Source organism: Rattus norvegicus, chromosome 17 (assembly GCF_036323735.1).
Source record: "Rattus norvegicus strain BN/NHsdMcwi chromosome 17, GRCr8, whole genome shotgun sequence".
Taxonomy (NCBI): Eukaryota; Metazoa; Chordata; class Mammalia; order Rodentia; family Muridae; genus Rattus; species Rattus norvegicus.
Window position 1 is genome coordinate 66,462,822 of NC_086035.1, and position 16,604 is coordinate 66,479,425.

General features: G+C 44.3%; 1 pseudogene; it reads right to left on the reverse strand.

The window, feature by feature from the left end:
• Positions 1-4,346: 4,346 nt before the first annotated feature.
• Positions 4,347-9,511, reverse strand: Eef1g-ps8 (eukaryotic translation elongation factor 1 gamma, pseudogene 8; annotated as a pseudogene).
• Positions 9,512-16,604: the final 7,093 nt, after the last annotated feature.

Consider the following 16,604-nt stretch of genomic DNA (forward strand, 5'->3'; position numbering starts at 1 on the left):
GTGAATAAAAATGACAGGCATTGCAACTTTTTTTCTGGAATCCATGCATTAAATATTCCTCTGTAGTTTATCTGAGATCTCAGGGGCCCAAGTCACTGTAAAATTATTTATGAGTCTTGATTGCACTTAACCCCAAAAGCACATAAAATAAATAATATAAAAAGGCTGAGGCGGCAGTTTGAATTAGGTAGTTGTACATGTCTAGAACACAGAAGTCCATAGCCATGTCAGATGCTTTTCATCTCCAATACAGTAATCATGTCAGAGCAGAGCAAAATAAACTAAATTTAAAATGAAAAAGCAGGAGCGGGGCTGGAGAGACGGCTCAGTGGTTAAGAGCACAGTCTGCTCTTCTGAAGGACCCAGGTTCTATTCCCAGCACCCACAAGGCAGCTCACAACTGTCTATAACTCCAGTTCCAGGGGATCTGACAACTTCACACCAATGCACACAAAATTAAATAAATGAAGGCCACAAATCAGAAGCATCAGTGCCTGGAGTAGAGACTATGTGTGGAGGCCACCTACCCAGCCGCATCCCGTCACACTCTCGCAAGGTACATGCATGCTCACATCCCGCTCCCTGGCAGGCCATGCACACTCACTCAGGCGTCTACTTCTGTCCATGTAGCCTTCTCAGACTGACACTTGAGAAGATGCAGTGGAGTCTTAAGGAAAGTCTTAACATCCCTCCCTGTAGGTCTGAACTAGGGTGATCTCCTGCCCCAGCCCATCTCCTCTCTCCCCTCTACCCGCTGAATTCAGCTTTTATTCCAACAACCGGGATGTAGCAGATGACTGAAGTTGCACCAAGTAGGTGTTTGAATTCCATTCCATGGTGTAAGTGGTCTGTCTTCTTTCCCTGGAAAACACATGGCTCTCTACTGTTTCAGAGTGAAAGAAGGAAAATTGCAGTTAACACTGGGACGGGCCTGTCTACAGAAAGAGCCACACTGTGTTAAAGATTCTTCAAGGCTTGACTTCTTTTTGCATTGCAGAAAAAATATTCAGTCCTTTCTAAGTTTTATTCATATAATGTCTTTGTAATCTCAGCTGAAATGTAAAAAATTTAAACATATATACAATATGTTGAATAAATTTGGCTATTTAGCCAAATTATTGGTTAAATAAAATACATAGGCTGTGGTCACTTACATGGAGCCTCTGCACTGGCCCAAAGGAGTAAAGCTACTTATCCTAAAGGTCACACCAAGACTGATCACATTTTATATGTCCTTATTTTATTTTGTGTACATGTGTGTGTGTTTATGTGTGTGTATGTGTGTGTATGTGTGTGTGTTTGTGTGTGTGTATGTGTGTGTGTGTGTGTGTCTATGTGTATTGGCCTGCATACACACAACATATGCAATGCAGGAACAGGTAGAGGTCAGAAGAGGCATCAGATCCCCTGGAGCTGGTGCTGCAAATGGTTTTTAGCTCTCATGTACGTGCATGTTGGGAACTGACCTGAGATCCTCTGGAAGAGCAGTGAGCACTCTTAAGTGTCGAGCCATCTGCTCCTGCCCCTAAAATGATCACATATACATATTAAAGTTGACAGTGGCTCCTAGCTCTGTGTGACTCTACTAACAATAAATAAATATTGAGTGTATGTATGTATGTTTGTATGTATGTAAAATTGGTGAGGGTTGTAGACCTTAAATTTATTTAGGGACTCCAGATTGCCTGACAATGATCTTGTTGGTTCTTCACTTCCTTGCTTTTATTTTACACACACACACACACACACACACACACACACACACACCCTCCCTCCATCTCTATTTCCTGAAACTGGAAAATATTATTTGTAGAAAAGTCAAAATATTTTGTATGTTGTGCTGTCTAGCAGGATGTCAACTTGACAAAGCTACAATCATTGGAGAAGAAGAAACTTCAGTTCAAAACGTCACCATAGGACCTGTAGGGCATTCTTTAAATCGGTGGTTCAGCATGTGTGTGTGTGTGTGTGTGTGTGTGTGTGTGTGTGTGCTGTATGCGTGTGCACATGTATGTGCAGGTTCACATGTTCAGCTCCATATGGAGATTGTATGTGTACAAGACAGACCACAGGAAGGTGGGTGCCGGCCTGACAAGCACCAGGCAACTCCTGGGAGCAGGATCTCTCACTGTCTCATCCATCAGGCTAGATTGAGGAAGTCGTAAGCCCCAGGGTTCCCCTGTCTTTGTCCCATACTGTGATTGATTACAGCGAAATGATTACATCGATCATTAATATGGGGAGTGCAATGTGCCGCAGCACTGTTGGGGAGGTCAGAGGACAATTGCACAGTTGGTTCTCTCCCTTCACCTTTACGTGTGTTCTGGGGATTGAAGTGGGCTCGCCAGTCTTGACTCACACGTGCTTTTAGCAGTAAGGGCCTTCTCACCTGGTCCTGCACCTTACATCTGTACCCGAGTTCTGAGGATCAAACCCACGTCTTTAGACTCGGAAGGGAAACATTTGGAGGACTGCATCACATTCTCTCCTCACAGTAGGATCTATTACTGTCAAAGTGTGAAATGCCTCTGCTCAGATGGGAAATTGAATACACTAGTCATGGTCTTCAATGTGGCAAACCTATAGACGTCATGGGTTCTACACTCATCTTTGAATTATTTTTGGAATCAGTGAGCCCTGACAGTGTGCTGGGAGAAGCATCACAGTGTGAAATCAACCAAGAAGGGTCGGTGATGACGAGTGCATATGTCTCCTCTTCCCTCCCCTTCAACCTGTTGCTGGATTCAACTTTTATTGCAAGCCCTGCGATGTGGCAGATGGCTCAAGTTTCAGCAAACGAGAATTTGCACATGACACCATTTTTTAATATCTTCTTTTTCTGGAAAGTAGAAGGGTCTCTACTGTTTTAGAGCCCAACTTGAAGTTAAAGCAAAATTGCACCTAATAATATGAACTGCATGTATGTATGTGTGTGTGTGTGTTTGTGTGTATGTATGTATACATACATGAAGGCCTCACCTATGTCAAGAAAAGTTAAGAATGGACATCACTACTTCGTGTTGTCTCTGCTTTACTTGGTTCTTGTGTATCTCCAAATCTCAGCTCCTGGTAGCACTCATTCTGCTTCACAGAATAAGGGGTCATTTGTTGCCCGATTCTAGAACTTTGGATAGAACTAAGGTCCTTAAAACAAACCAGCTACCATCCATCAACAAATTCTTCAAATTTGTTTGTGATTCTGTCTTTCAACTTCTTTATCTAATCTTTCATACACACGCACATGTACACACACACACATACACACACACACACACACACACACACACACACACACACACACGCACGCAAACAATCCAAAAATCTCATCTCCCAATCTGATGACCCACGGAGACTCATTGCTTGCAAACTTAATTCCACTTTCCCTGCAAAATTTCCACAGACTCAAGTCCTACCCTAGTAACTCCTGTTCACCCTGGATCCTGGCAACAAAGAACTACCAGGCCCTGTGCAATCCCACACACCCCTCCTATAACCTTGTGCAATAGCCCATCGGATGCTGCAGGATGACAACTTTTCTACCTGACTCCTGCTGTCCTTTCTTGGGATAGTCAACCTTTGTCTTGCTAACTGCAGAATTACAACAAAGGCCACATTTCATCATCATCTTGGATTATGAGTCCTTCCTTGGATTGTTAGTCATGATCTCCTTTAGAATTATTTTGTTTGGGCTAGGTAGTTAGGTTGGCTTAGTGATTGCCTAGCATGCATGACATACTAGTTCACTGCCCAGCACTGTGTAAAACCAAGTAGAGTGGTGAACCCCCGTATCTTAGCACGTGGAGTTAGAGACAGGATTAGAAATTCAAGGTTTTCTCCCTCTACGTGGTGCGTGTGATGTCAGCCTGGGCTTCATGAGACCTTCTTCATAATGAACATACTAACTAACTCAACTAACTAGCTAGTTAACTAACTAGACAAATCAATGTCAAACCCTGATCCTTTATTCCTGATTTTTGTTTGGATGTTTGCAAAGCCCCTGATGGGTGAGGGGTTCTTGAATATGGAAAAGGATCGCACAGACTTGAGATATTTTCTATCCCTTTTGTTCCAAACCATCATAACAATTATTAAACAGACAGAAATATAATACCCAGTAGGTTTTTAAAATCAATTATCAAATGCTACAAATGAGCACCTCCAACAGGAGGGTCAACCATTAAACACTGTCCAGCCTGGTTTTGCCCTTATTTCTCATGTGCTGAGATTTAGAGGGTATTCCAATCTGTCTAGTTATGCAGATCAGAGGATAGGACCCAGGAATCCAAGCACTCTAACATTGGAGCTCTATCCCCACCCCTCTTTTATGTGATTTTTTTTTGGTGCCTGTTTGTTTCATTTTAAGACTTATTTATCTTTATTTTATGTTTATGGATGTTTTGCCTGCATATGCATGTACACTGCTCAGTACCCACAGAGGTGGAGCCCCTAGAACTGGACTTCTACACAGTTGTCATCTAGTGTGTGGGTGCTAGAAATGGAGCCAGGTAATTTGAAAGAGCAGCCAGGTCTGTTTATTTAAATTCTATGTTTGATACGGTGCCTCAGCATTTTGTCACCTTGGCCTCGGATGCACTATGTAGTCTGGTTGGACCTTGGATTTTTCTTCCTGAGTGCTAGGACTGCTGGCATGTGTTGCTGTTCTAGGTTCAAGTTAATCATTATTCTTTTTTCAATGTACATTTCCTTTAATGACCCCCATCTCCCTTGAAGGGTAGGTGCAGGCAGCTAGGCGACTAGCAAGACAAGTTCACTTGAAGATCTTGCCTTGGTTGATGGCTTTGCCCACGTGCTGAAGGCTCCCTCCCAGGAAGAGTACTCTCGAACGAGGGTCTGGGTCTCCTCGCTACCAGAATCCAGTTTCCGCCATGTCCACCTGCCAATCTGGACTCTGCGGAAAGGCAAGATCTTGGCCTCGGAAGACCCAAACCCCAGAAATGGAGCTGCTGTCGTTGGTTCCAAACAGGATAACACTAGCACAAGCATTCTTTCTCAGTTTGTCCAATCGCTGGAACATTCCAGTGATGCGGTTACAACTCATGAAGGTCTGGGTGAGCTCTTCAGAGAAGCGGTACTCGACATACCACAGGGACCAGCCATCCTTATCAAAGTGCTCCCAAAAATATGGCAGCGCCACAGGGAGGGCGTCCTCATTGGAGTACGTTCGTTTAAACTCATCCAACACAACGGTACTCTTGGGCAGGTGAGCGAAAGGGTCCTTGGCCTTGGGCTCAGCAGTCAATGCCTATTCACACTCATCCATCTCTTTCTCAGGAGCTGGGGCCGCTGCCTCTTTTTCCTCTTTCCGCTCAGTCTGGGGCTTCTGCTTCTCTTCTCATGAGCCCTTTTCTTTCCTTGGGGTATCTTTTTCTGGCTGTCTCTCTGCAAACTTCTTAGCATCAAACTGAGCCATCTTTTTACACAGCTTCACCTCCCCCAAGATGGCCCTGAACTGAGGCTGGTTAATGCAGGTAAGGAACCATTGGTTGATATTGGGGAAGGCCTGGCGAAAAGAAAGCTCTAAGACCTGTTTATAGAGCCACAACAGGGTACAGACAACTGTGATGCCAGTCAGTGTCACTCTCTCACCAACCAGAAAAGTCCGTGTCTTCAGATGAGTGTCCAGCAGCCCCAAGATTTGCTTCACCTCCTCTTCGGCATTTTCAGTGGCCTACTTGTTGTGGTGCATAATGTCTAGTGGGGATCACCCAGGTGCTAGCTGGAGGGACAATGTCACTCTCAGCAAAGCTCACCCACTGCACCACCTGAGCTGCTGCCTCTGGCGTACTTCCCTGCAACTCCTCGTTGCTTAAGCAATAAGCGATGGCATTGCTCTCAAATACACAGAGTCTGTTATTGCCCTCAACCTTGCCGGCAGGAAGTTTTCTGAGAAATTCGGGGGTGCGGTTGGTTTGGCCAAAGTGGAAGTGGGGTGGTGCGGAGAGCATGCGGACCTGAGCCCCGCTGAACTGAGCAGCGATGAGGGCCTTGAAGGCCCTCCAGTTTTCAGGGTTTGTGTGCAGGGTCCCAGCCACCATGGTGATTCCGCAGAGAAAAGGGCTCAAGTTAATTATTAAGTATTTTCTGTAATTTTACTCTTCCCATAGTCCCTCGGCATGATTTATTTATAAATAAACCTCCGTCCCGTTCTCACACCAAACATTTATCGTTTCACTAAACATCTAAGCTATTGTTTCGTGTCAACAGTTATATTTTTAGATCTAACCATTCCTATCTAAGCACGTGTGGTGCCAGAGTCAGCAAGCAAATAAGGGAAGCTCCTTGTTAGCTTTTGCTTTGTTTCATTGAACTCTCTTTTGAGACAAGACTGGCTTCAAACTCACTATGTAGCTGAGGCTAAGCTTGCTTTTCCTGACCACACCCTCCTTGTGTGACACCATGTACACTCTCCACAGACATGGACTGCACATGAACAATAAATACGATTTAGTTTTTATCTAGCCTAAATATTGCATGGAGGAATATTACATGTCCATGATTTGACCAGCTCTAGAAAAGGGAATGATTCTATCCTTGTTGGTTTGACTTGGTCAGATTAAAACTCTAAACTTGTGAGCAGGTCTTTATTCCTGTGGAACTCTGCTTGAACACATCTGTATGCTAAGATCTTTAAAATATCTTTTAAATTTTTTGTGTTTATTTTGTGTGTCTGGATGTAGATCTGCACACTATACATATTCAGAGCCCTTGGAAGCCTGAAGGAGGTGTTGGCTGCCCTAGAACTAGAGTTAGAGGTTATGATAAGGCTGTGTGAGCATTGATCGTTGATCCAAAAGAGTAGTTGATGATCTTAACTGATGAGCCATCTCTACAACCCCATCTTGATATTTTAAATGTTTTATTAGCATATATCAACTAGGCGTAATTATGGGGTTCATTTTTTATATTTTTTATATATATATGCACATAAGGTATTTTGATCATACTCACCCTTTATTACTGTTGGCCACTCCCAACCCTGCTGATCTCTTCCCTCTACCCATTCTACTTCCCTGACTTTTATGTTTTGTGACCCAAGAGGTTCCATTAGGGTTGTTTTCAGGGAGCATGGACACTTTTTCCATTGAAAAGAAATATCTCTTCCTCCCTCAGCAACCATTAATTGTTTATCAATCCTCAGGGATGGGTGGGGCTTCATGACAGCATTTTGAACACTCTTCACCGATTGGGGGAGGGGTTCTTACATTCTTTCTGCTCCCTCCTCTGTGATGCCTCCTATCTTTGAAGAGGGTCACATGGTTGTCTCATTCAGAGCTGAGTGTTCAACGTCACTTATTCCCATCACTGTGCTCAGTTGAATCTCTGCAGTTAATACTGTCCACTGAAAATGGAGCTTCCAATTAGAGCACATATTAATAATAATAATCTATGGACATAAACATAATTATTTAGAAGGCAATTGGATGTGTGCATCATATCTATTTAACAAAGTAAGAGTAAGAACTTCTCCACTGGACATATAGTTTTCGATAGGTTTGCAATGCCAAACACCAGTTCCTTCATATAAAGTGGGCATCAAAACCAGAGACCACTTGGTTGACTCATAGCAGAACAGACTTGGCACTATCGTGACGATGGCATATCTTGCCTGGCTGGACTGCAGTGTTATGTTCACTGTCTACAGACTAGTCCATGAGTTTGAGGCGTGTCTAGCCTCTGCAGTGACACCTCACAAAGTAAAATGAGGGAGGAGGGGGAAATCCAACCAAAATGAAGCATGTAGGAAAACTTCCTATGAAAGCCCGTTACTTTTTAAATTAATTTGAAAAAGAAAAAATAGTGACAGAAACATATGTAAGAGACTCTTACATATAAATAACAATAATGTATTAGTAATGCCTATAATGTGTCTTCATAGGCATAACAATTGTTGACTAGTTTTTTTGACTCTGAGATCAGGAACCAAACTTATCTCATAGGAAATAAAATTCACAAAGTAAAATAACCATTTGAGGCCTGCCAACAGCACTATGTATGTAATATGTATGTGATTTACTTTATTAAGAAAGCAGAATAGCACTGTTGAGATGATTCAATGGGTAAAGTGTGCAAGTATGAGAACCTGGGTTCAGCTCCCTAGAAGCCATGTAAAAGCCAGGAAGGACAGAGCATGTCCATAATCCCAGCACTCCAGCTAGCTGGGTGTTCACAGTAGCAAACAAGAGATTCCTTTCTTAAAGCAGTGTGTAAGATGATTCCCTGTACCCAATGTTCTCTCTGACCTTCACATGCGCAGTATGGAATACATGTGCTCCCCAATTCTCACATCACACTCAGAGACGTGCAAATGTGAGGACACACACACACACACACACACTTAAAAAATAGAAATATAGAGCAGTTCAAAGCAGTGATTTAATAACAGTCAGCATTAGCCAGTGTGGTGGTGCACAGCTTTAATTCCAGAACTTGGGCAGCAGAGACAGCAGGCAAATCTCTGTGAGCTCAAGGCCAACCTGGTCTACACAGTGAACTCCAGGAGAGCCAGAGGTATAAAGAGAGACCCTGTCTTGAAAAACCAAACCAAACAGCAAGCAAATAGACAAACAACAGCAATAATGATAAAACCAGCTACTGTGTGCTGAGGGCTTGCCTCTGACACTTGTTGCAAGGCCTTCAGAGGCAGGGGCAATATACACAAGAAAAAATAGAGACCCAAGATCAAACAAACAAAAAACTGAGACCAGAGATTCAAGCCCCATTTTGCCCTACTTACCTTCTGAGGTGTGGTCCTTTTGTGGCTATCATTAGGATAGCTTAGTCTAAATCATTTTTGAGACAGAGGCAGAACAATAGTGTCTTCCTTTCTTACACTAATTTCTCAACATTTTGACCATGAAATAGTGTTGTCAGGAATAATGAAGGGTGACTTGCTTCATCCTCTCATCAGGAAGGGTTCAGAATGACTAAACACATTATCGTTTTCTCATGAAAAGAAGGCAGCAGTTGGCTGTTCCTTGAGAGGCACAGGACGGGCTGTGGCTCCATTCACCTACCTCACACCCAACCTTATCTCCTTGGTTCAACTCAGAAATGTCTTGGAACACTTATGAGGTGTGGGGTGTAACTCAATGCCTGTCTTTGCCATTTCTGCTGAGTTTATATGTTATCTGGGCTATCTTTGTGGCTGGCATTTTGACAGTATGAGAACCCCTCCTTCTAGGTTTCTCTTACCACTTCTAGGTAAGTGGGGCGGGGGATCTGAATAAGGAGAAGTGCTAGGATGATGAATTTTCTCTACAAACTGAACTCTTGGGGCTTGCATGTTGGTCCAGGACCTGGTAGCAGAAAGTAGCATCTCTTGGATCCCAGCTTTGTTTTTTCTCTACATATTTGATTTTGAAAGCAGTGGGTACAAGATCTTTGGGGAACTAGCTCACCGCAGTCTCCTGGTGTACTCCACTGGAGAGGTAACAGCATAATTATAGAGCATGGCATTTTGATATTTGTAGGGGCAATGGTAGACAGATGGACACACACACACACAGAGAGAGAGAGAGAGAGAGAGAGAGAGAGAGAGAGAGAGACAGAGATAGAGACAGAGACAGAGAGAGACAGAGAGAGACAGAGAGAGACACACACACACACACACACACACAGAGAGAGAGAGAGAGAGAGAGAGAGAGAGAGAGAGAGAGAGAGAGAGAGAACAGTTGAGGCTTCAGGGACCCTATCCACCTGTAACCATTGGATTAGTAGAGCCACATACAGAATTTCTGAAAGCATGAAGCAATAAGGGAGATCCAGATCACAGACCAGGGGATGACCTGTCTAAGGACAGCACATCTGACTGACTAGGGTGTAAAGTGAAAGATAGATGGATGCATGGATAAGTGGGTGGACAGACAGATGGATAATAGCAAATATAGAAATATGGACAAATGTATGTATGTATGAATAGATAGACTGATGGACAGAAGGATGGATGCCTACGTGCATGGATGTACAGACGGATGCATGGGTGGATATACAGACAGACAAGTGGGGTGAATGGTCTGCTGGCTAGTCTTATGCCAAAAGGTCACAAGCTAGAGTTATCTGAAAGGAAGAAACCGCAATTGGGAAAACACCTCCAGAAAAGATCTAGCTGTATACCCAGCTGATGGAAACAGATGCAGAGAGCCACAGCTAAACATTAGGTAGAACTTGGGGAATTCTTCAGAGGAGGGAGAGGAAGGATGGTAGCAGCCAGAGGGGTCAAGGACACTACAAGACACCTACAGAATCAACTAACCTGGGCCCAGAGGGGTCCCAGAGCCCAAAATGCCGACCAGAGGCTTGCATAAGACTGGCCAGGCCCTCTGCACACATGGAACAGGTGTGTAGCAGGACTTCATGTGGGACTCCTAATAGTGGCAGCAGGGGCTGTCTCTGACTCTGTTGCCTGCTTTTGGGATCCTGTTTTCCTACTGCGCTGCCTTGTCTAGCCTCGATAGGAGAGGATGCACCTCGTCTTACTGCCAGGACTGGTTGAGATCCACGCCCCCCCCCATATTCTGAAGAGAAAGGGAGGAGGAGTGGATGGTTGGGGAGGAGAGATGTGTGTGTGGGGGATATGACTGGGGGGGGGATGGAGGCGAAATTGCTTTACAAATTAATTAGTTCATGAGCAAACTGATCCACCTAGAAGGCATTTTCCTAGTGATTGGTAGGAAAAGGCCCAGGCTGTTGTGGGTGGTGCCATCCCATGGCTGGTGGTCCTGGGTTCTATGAGAAAGCAGACTGAGAAAGCCAGGGGAAGCAAGCCAGTAAGCAGCACCCCTCCATGGCCTCTGAATCAGCACCCATGTCCAAAATCCTTCCCTGCTTGAGTTCCCGACTTGACTTCTTCTTCTTCTTTTTTTTTTTTTTGGAGCTGGGGACTGAACCCAGGGCCTTGTGCTTGCTAGGCAAGTGCTCTACCACTGAGCTAAATCCCCAACCCCCCAACTTGACTTCTTTCAATGATGAACAGGGGTAAATATACCCTTTCCTCCCCAACTTGCTTTTTGGTCATGGTGTTTTGTCAAAGCAACAGAAATCCTAGACAAATGGATTCATGGATACATGGAAGGATAAATGGATACATGAATAGACCAATGAAAAGACAAGTGGATGCGTGAATGTTTGTACGTCTGGGCTGAGAGATAATCAGATGTGTGTGTGTGTGTGTGTGTGTGTGTGTGTGTGTGTGTGTATGTGTGTGTGTGTGAATGAATGAATGGATGGAGAGTGGTGGGTGGACCCCTCAGGAATTTGAGACCAAACTGGACAACATAGCAATATCCTGTTGTCAACACTAAAAAAACCCCATAGTTCTAGCTTCTTGCTTAGGAATCATTCCTATTCCTTCCTCTACTTAGGTTTGCAGCCATGTGTTTGGAGCACTGCATCTGTGGGGTGGCAAACATAGGGAAGTCCAGGTAAAAACGTGCGAGAACTCTCTACACAACACATAGGACAGCCAGACCAGAAACCAGGGTGGAAACATGCCAGGGATCCTCTGTTCTTTCAAGAGGCAGTGAGAACACCTCCAGGGTTAGAATGGATCATTCTGCAATTTCACTCTGAGGTTTTTAAAAGACAGATATCATATAATGAATCTTCCATGTGCATCCATTGGTTATCTAACCCAGTGGATTGGCCTGAAGTATACACACAAGAAACAATGTGCAGGTGGAGCAGATTGTGCCCATGAATTTGGGGGACATACATGTAATATGTATATATATATATATGTATATATATATATATATATTAATAGCAATTAGTGAAAAAGAGGCTATGAATCTGAAAGGGACCAACAAAGAGCGGGGATTTGAGTGGAGGAAGTGGGATGGAAAGATGATACAGTGGTAGGATAATCTCAAGGAATGAAAAAATATTGAAGAATAAAATGCATGCTGGTCTTGGATCCAGCTGTCTGCTTCTGCACCTTGAACTACTGTTGGTGTTTCTAGGTATAGACGCATGTGCACAAAACACGCACACGGAAAAATGCTCACGGCTGTCCTATAAAGTCATAGAGAGGTGTGTGTGCTACAACTTGTGTAAGCTTATTTCTAAATGAAAGTGGAAAAGTCAAAACTACATCTCCCGTGGAACCAAGATGAAAATCAATCAAAGCATGGTGAATAGCACAGGACCCCACAGAGGGGAACAAAATAACATTCTCTACTCTCTCTCTCTCTCTCTCTCTCTCTCTCTCTCTCTCTCTCTCTCTCTCACACACACACACACACACACACACACACACACACACACAGAGAGAGAGAGAGAGAGAGAGAGAGAGAGAGTTTACTTATCTATTATTCATCTTTGTATGTCATTGTTCAAGAATCCACAGTCAACCCCTGGATTGTCTGCTCTTTGGTCTCTCATCTTGAATTTTGGGACTTTCCCGATTCTGAGCTCACCAGTTCACCTACACTCCTTTTTGAGCCTCGCAAGAGTAGGGATTACCACTGTGTGTTGCTGGCCCTGACATTGTATGTGGGTGATGTGGGTACTGGGGACAAGAATGTAGGTCCTCACTGATTTTTGACAAATAGATTAGCAATAGAGGGATCACCACAACACAACCCCCTGGTTCTTTTTTTTTTCCCACAAAGCAACAGATGCAAGCTGTTTTTTTTTCTTTTTTGGAGCTTAGTTTCCTAATGGAACTGTAGTTGCAAAGATGTCTTAGAAGATAAACTTATTCTGTGTCTTATTTTGCTATATATGCGGATTGAGCCATAGGCCCATCTCTGTGTACTCTTGGGATGGTGGTTTAGTCCCTGGGAGCTGTACTTTCATAGCAGCCTTATTTATAATAGCCAGACGCTGGAAAGAACCCAGATGTCCTTCAACAGAGGAATGGATACAGAAAATGTGGTACATTTACTCAATGGAGTACTATTCAGCTATTAAAATCAATGACTTCATGAGATTCTTAGACAAGTAGATGGAACTAGAAAATGCCCTGAGTGAGGTAACCCAATCACAGAACAACATGCATGGTGTGCACTCACAGATAAGCAGATATTAGTCTAAAAGCCTGGAATACTCAAGATACAATTCACAAGCCACATGAAGCTCAAGAAGAAGGAAGACCAAAGTGTGGCTACGTCAGTCCTTCTTAGAAGGGGGGAACAAAGTACTCATGGGAGGAGATATGGAGACAATGTGTGGAGCAGAGACTGAAGGAAAGGCCATCCAGAGCCTGCCCCTCCTGGGGATTCAGCCCATATACAGCCACCAAACCCAGACAATATTGCTAATGCCAAGAGTTACATGCTGACAGGAGCCTGATATAGCTGTCTCCTGAGAGACTCTGCCAGAGCCTGACAAATACAGAGGAGGATGCTCGCAGCCAACCAGTGAACTGAGAATGGGGTCCCCAGTGGAGAAGTTAGAGAAAGGAGTGAAGTAGCTGAGGGGGTTTGCAACTCCATAAAAGGAACAACAATATCAACCAACCCTAGTTTATTTTTTTTATTAATAATGTAATTTAAAAAAAACTATTGTTCCAAATCTTAAAATCTTTGTAAGGGTAGATTGTTTTGAATTTTATTTAATTTTTTGTTATTTTACTTATTCATGTTACATCTTGATAACTACCCCTCTCTCAGTCACCCTCCTCCCATAATCCTTCCCTCTACCCTCCTCTTCTCTCCTAAGCAGGTGGGGGTCTTTCTGGGTATCCCCTACCGTGGTACATCGTCTCTGTGAGGCTAGGTAGTTCCAATTTCTTAATCTCAGTGTGTACCATGATTGTAATCTCTGTCACTCTCACAAGCAGACCTCAGAATGCGGGACTCTTCAGAAGACCATGTCCAATCCCAGGGCAGAGGTTAAATGTCCATCTGCATCAGTTTGGCTTTGGCTGTGACCAAAGGATGACCACCCGGGAAGAACACTACTAAGGAGTTTCCTGCCTGTTGGTCAGAACTTTCACCAAAATGCTAGAGGATCAGCCAGGTGGGGTCAGCAGAGCCCCTGACCTGCTCATTCTTCCCAGAGATTTGTGTCTTCTGAGGTTCTGAGAGGGCTCTGTCCTTTCTCTCTGAGCTTTGGGAATGGCAGGTAACCCTGGTGTCCATTGACAGTTCTTACCTGGTGATGCTGTTCCTCCAGATTCTGATTCCTGTTCTCTGTGTGCCTGTCTGCTGAGTTGAGAGCAGCCACAATAACCCCAAGTCCAAAGAGGTCCCTTCTACCATTACCTGACACCAGGTCTCTCTCTCACCAGGTCTTAAATCCCCACACTCAGAAGGCAGAGGCAGGTAGATTTCTGAGTTTGAGGATGGCCTGGTCTCCTGAGTGAAAAAACTGAAACAATGTTTTGAAAGCCAAAAGGAAGAAAGAAAAAAAAAAACACAAACACAAATGCTTTTGTGAAATTGCAAAAGGGAACAGCAGTCCCTGGGCCCAGAGAGAGAAAGTAAACAGATCAAAACTGACAGCCCTGGGCTTTGGGGGCAGAGGCTGCTCTAAACGGGCCTCTGCACTAGTGGCCTTGGCTAGCCACCCTACTTTCCTGGGGCCTCAGGAAAAATCGCTCTGTGGCAGGGAATTGGATTCGGATGCTTCAACACGAATTGACTGGGTTTCTAAGTGGCTACCTGATTGGACATAGGCTCACCAACAGCGAAGAATTGAGTATCCTTGTGCCTCTATGTGGTGAGAATTTTGGTTTCTTAAAAAGACTCAGTTATGGTACAACCATTCTGGAAATCAGTCTGGAGGTTCCTCAGAAAATTGGACATTGAACTGCCTGAGGATCCAGCTATACCTCTCTTGGGCATATACCCAAAAGATGCCCCAACATATAAAAAAGACACGTGCTCCACTATGTTCATCGCAGCCTTATTTATAATAGCCAGAAGCTGGAAAGAACCCAGATGCCCTTCAACAGAGGAATGGATACAGAAAATGTGGTACATCTACACAATGGAATATTACTCAGCTATCAAAAACAACGGCTTTATGAAATTCGTAGGCAAATGGTTGGAACTGGAAAATAGCATCCTGAGTGAGCTAACCCAATCACAGAAAGACATACATGGTATGCACTCACTGATAAGTGGCTATTAGCCCAAATGCTTGAATTACCGTAGATGCCTAGAACAAATGAAACTCAAGACGGATGATCAAAATGTGAATGCTTCACTCCTTCTCTAAAAGGGGAACAAGAATACCCTTGGCAGGGAAGAGAGAGGCAAAGATTAAAACAGAGACTGAAGGAACACCCATTCAGAGCCTGCCCCACAGGTGGCCCATACATATACAGCCACCCAATTAGACAAGATGGATGAAGCAAAGAAGTGCAGACCGACAGGAGCCGGATGTAGATCGCTCCTGAGAGACACAGCCAGAATACAGCAAATACAGAGGCGAATGCCAGCAGCAAACCACTGAACTGAGAATAGGACCTCCGTTGAAGGAATCAGAGAAAGAACTGGAAGAGCTTGAAGGGGCTCGAGACTCCATATGTACAACAATGCCAAGCAACCAGAGCTTCCAGGGACTAAGCCACTACCTAAAGACTATCCATGGACTGACCCTGGACTCTGACCTCATAGGTAGCAATGAATATCCTAGTAAGATCACCAGTGGAAGGGGAAGCCCTGGGTCCTGCTAAGACTGAACCCCCAGTGAACTAGACTATGGGGGGAGGGCGGCAATGGGGGGAGGGTTGGGAGGGGAACACCCATAAGGAAGGGGAGGGGGGAGGGGGATGTTTGCCCAGAAACCAAGGAATTATTATTAAGTATTAAATAAATTTAAAAAAAAGAGAGAGACTCAGTTACGAGAACATGCTTTTTGTTTCAGTCCCATGCATGGGATGTGGGGCTGTTTCTTATTGTCCACAGCAGCTGACTGTGATTTGTCTCGTGCTCTGGCAGAGGCGTGATTCTGCCACCTGAACAGCATTTACATCTGGAATCCTTGGGGACTCTGGAGAGGATATGAAAATGCCAGAGCACCTAGAGAGTGTGTGGTTGTTGCTGCTGTTGTTGCCGCCACCCCTGCCCGCCGCCCCTGCCCGCTGCCCCTGCTGCAGCTGTTTGCTTGGGTTGCTGGACTGCTCTTTGCTGAATTGCTGATGTTCTGTTTGCTGTGTTGCTGTTGGTGTTTGCTGGTTTGCTACACTACTTGGAGATGTCCTGACAATGAAGATTGGAATTGCCCCAAGGAACTTAATGACATTGCTAACCAGCAAGCAAATCTAAGGAGGCTGATGGGCTCTTTCTCCTCTAACCTACTTTCTTACCTACCTAGTGTTGGGAGGGGGTTGAAGGGATTGGGGTGGAGAAGGGTGGTTGATATAAATACCCAAAAGAGTAGCCAAAAACTATGGTGACAACTGTGCTGCAGACCTGACAATATTTGGGCTTTAGAACCAGCCACCAATAAGATATAGGTGTCCCGACAAAGGGAAGCACCTATTGTCATTGCCAAAACTTTGGGGGTGGATGAGTTCTGGGAAGTAAATGCCATGGTGTATAGAACACAGGGTTAGGTGTTCTTGACTGAGAAGATGTGCCACAATGTTTTTATTCACCTGGGACTGGATATCATAGTTTTCTTTCAAGGAGAAG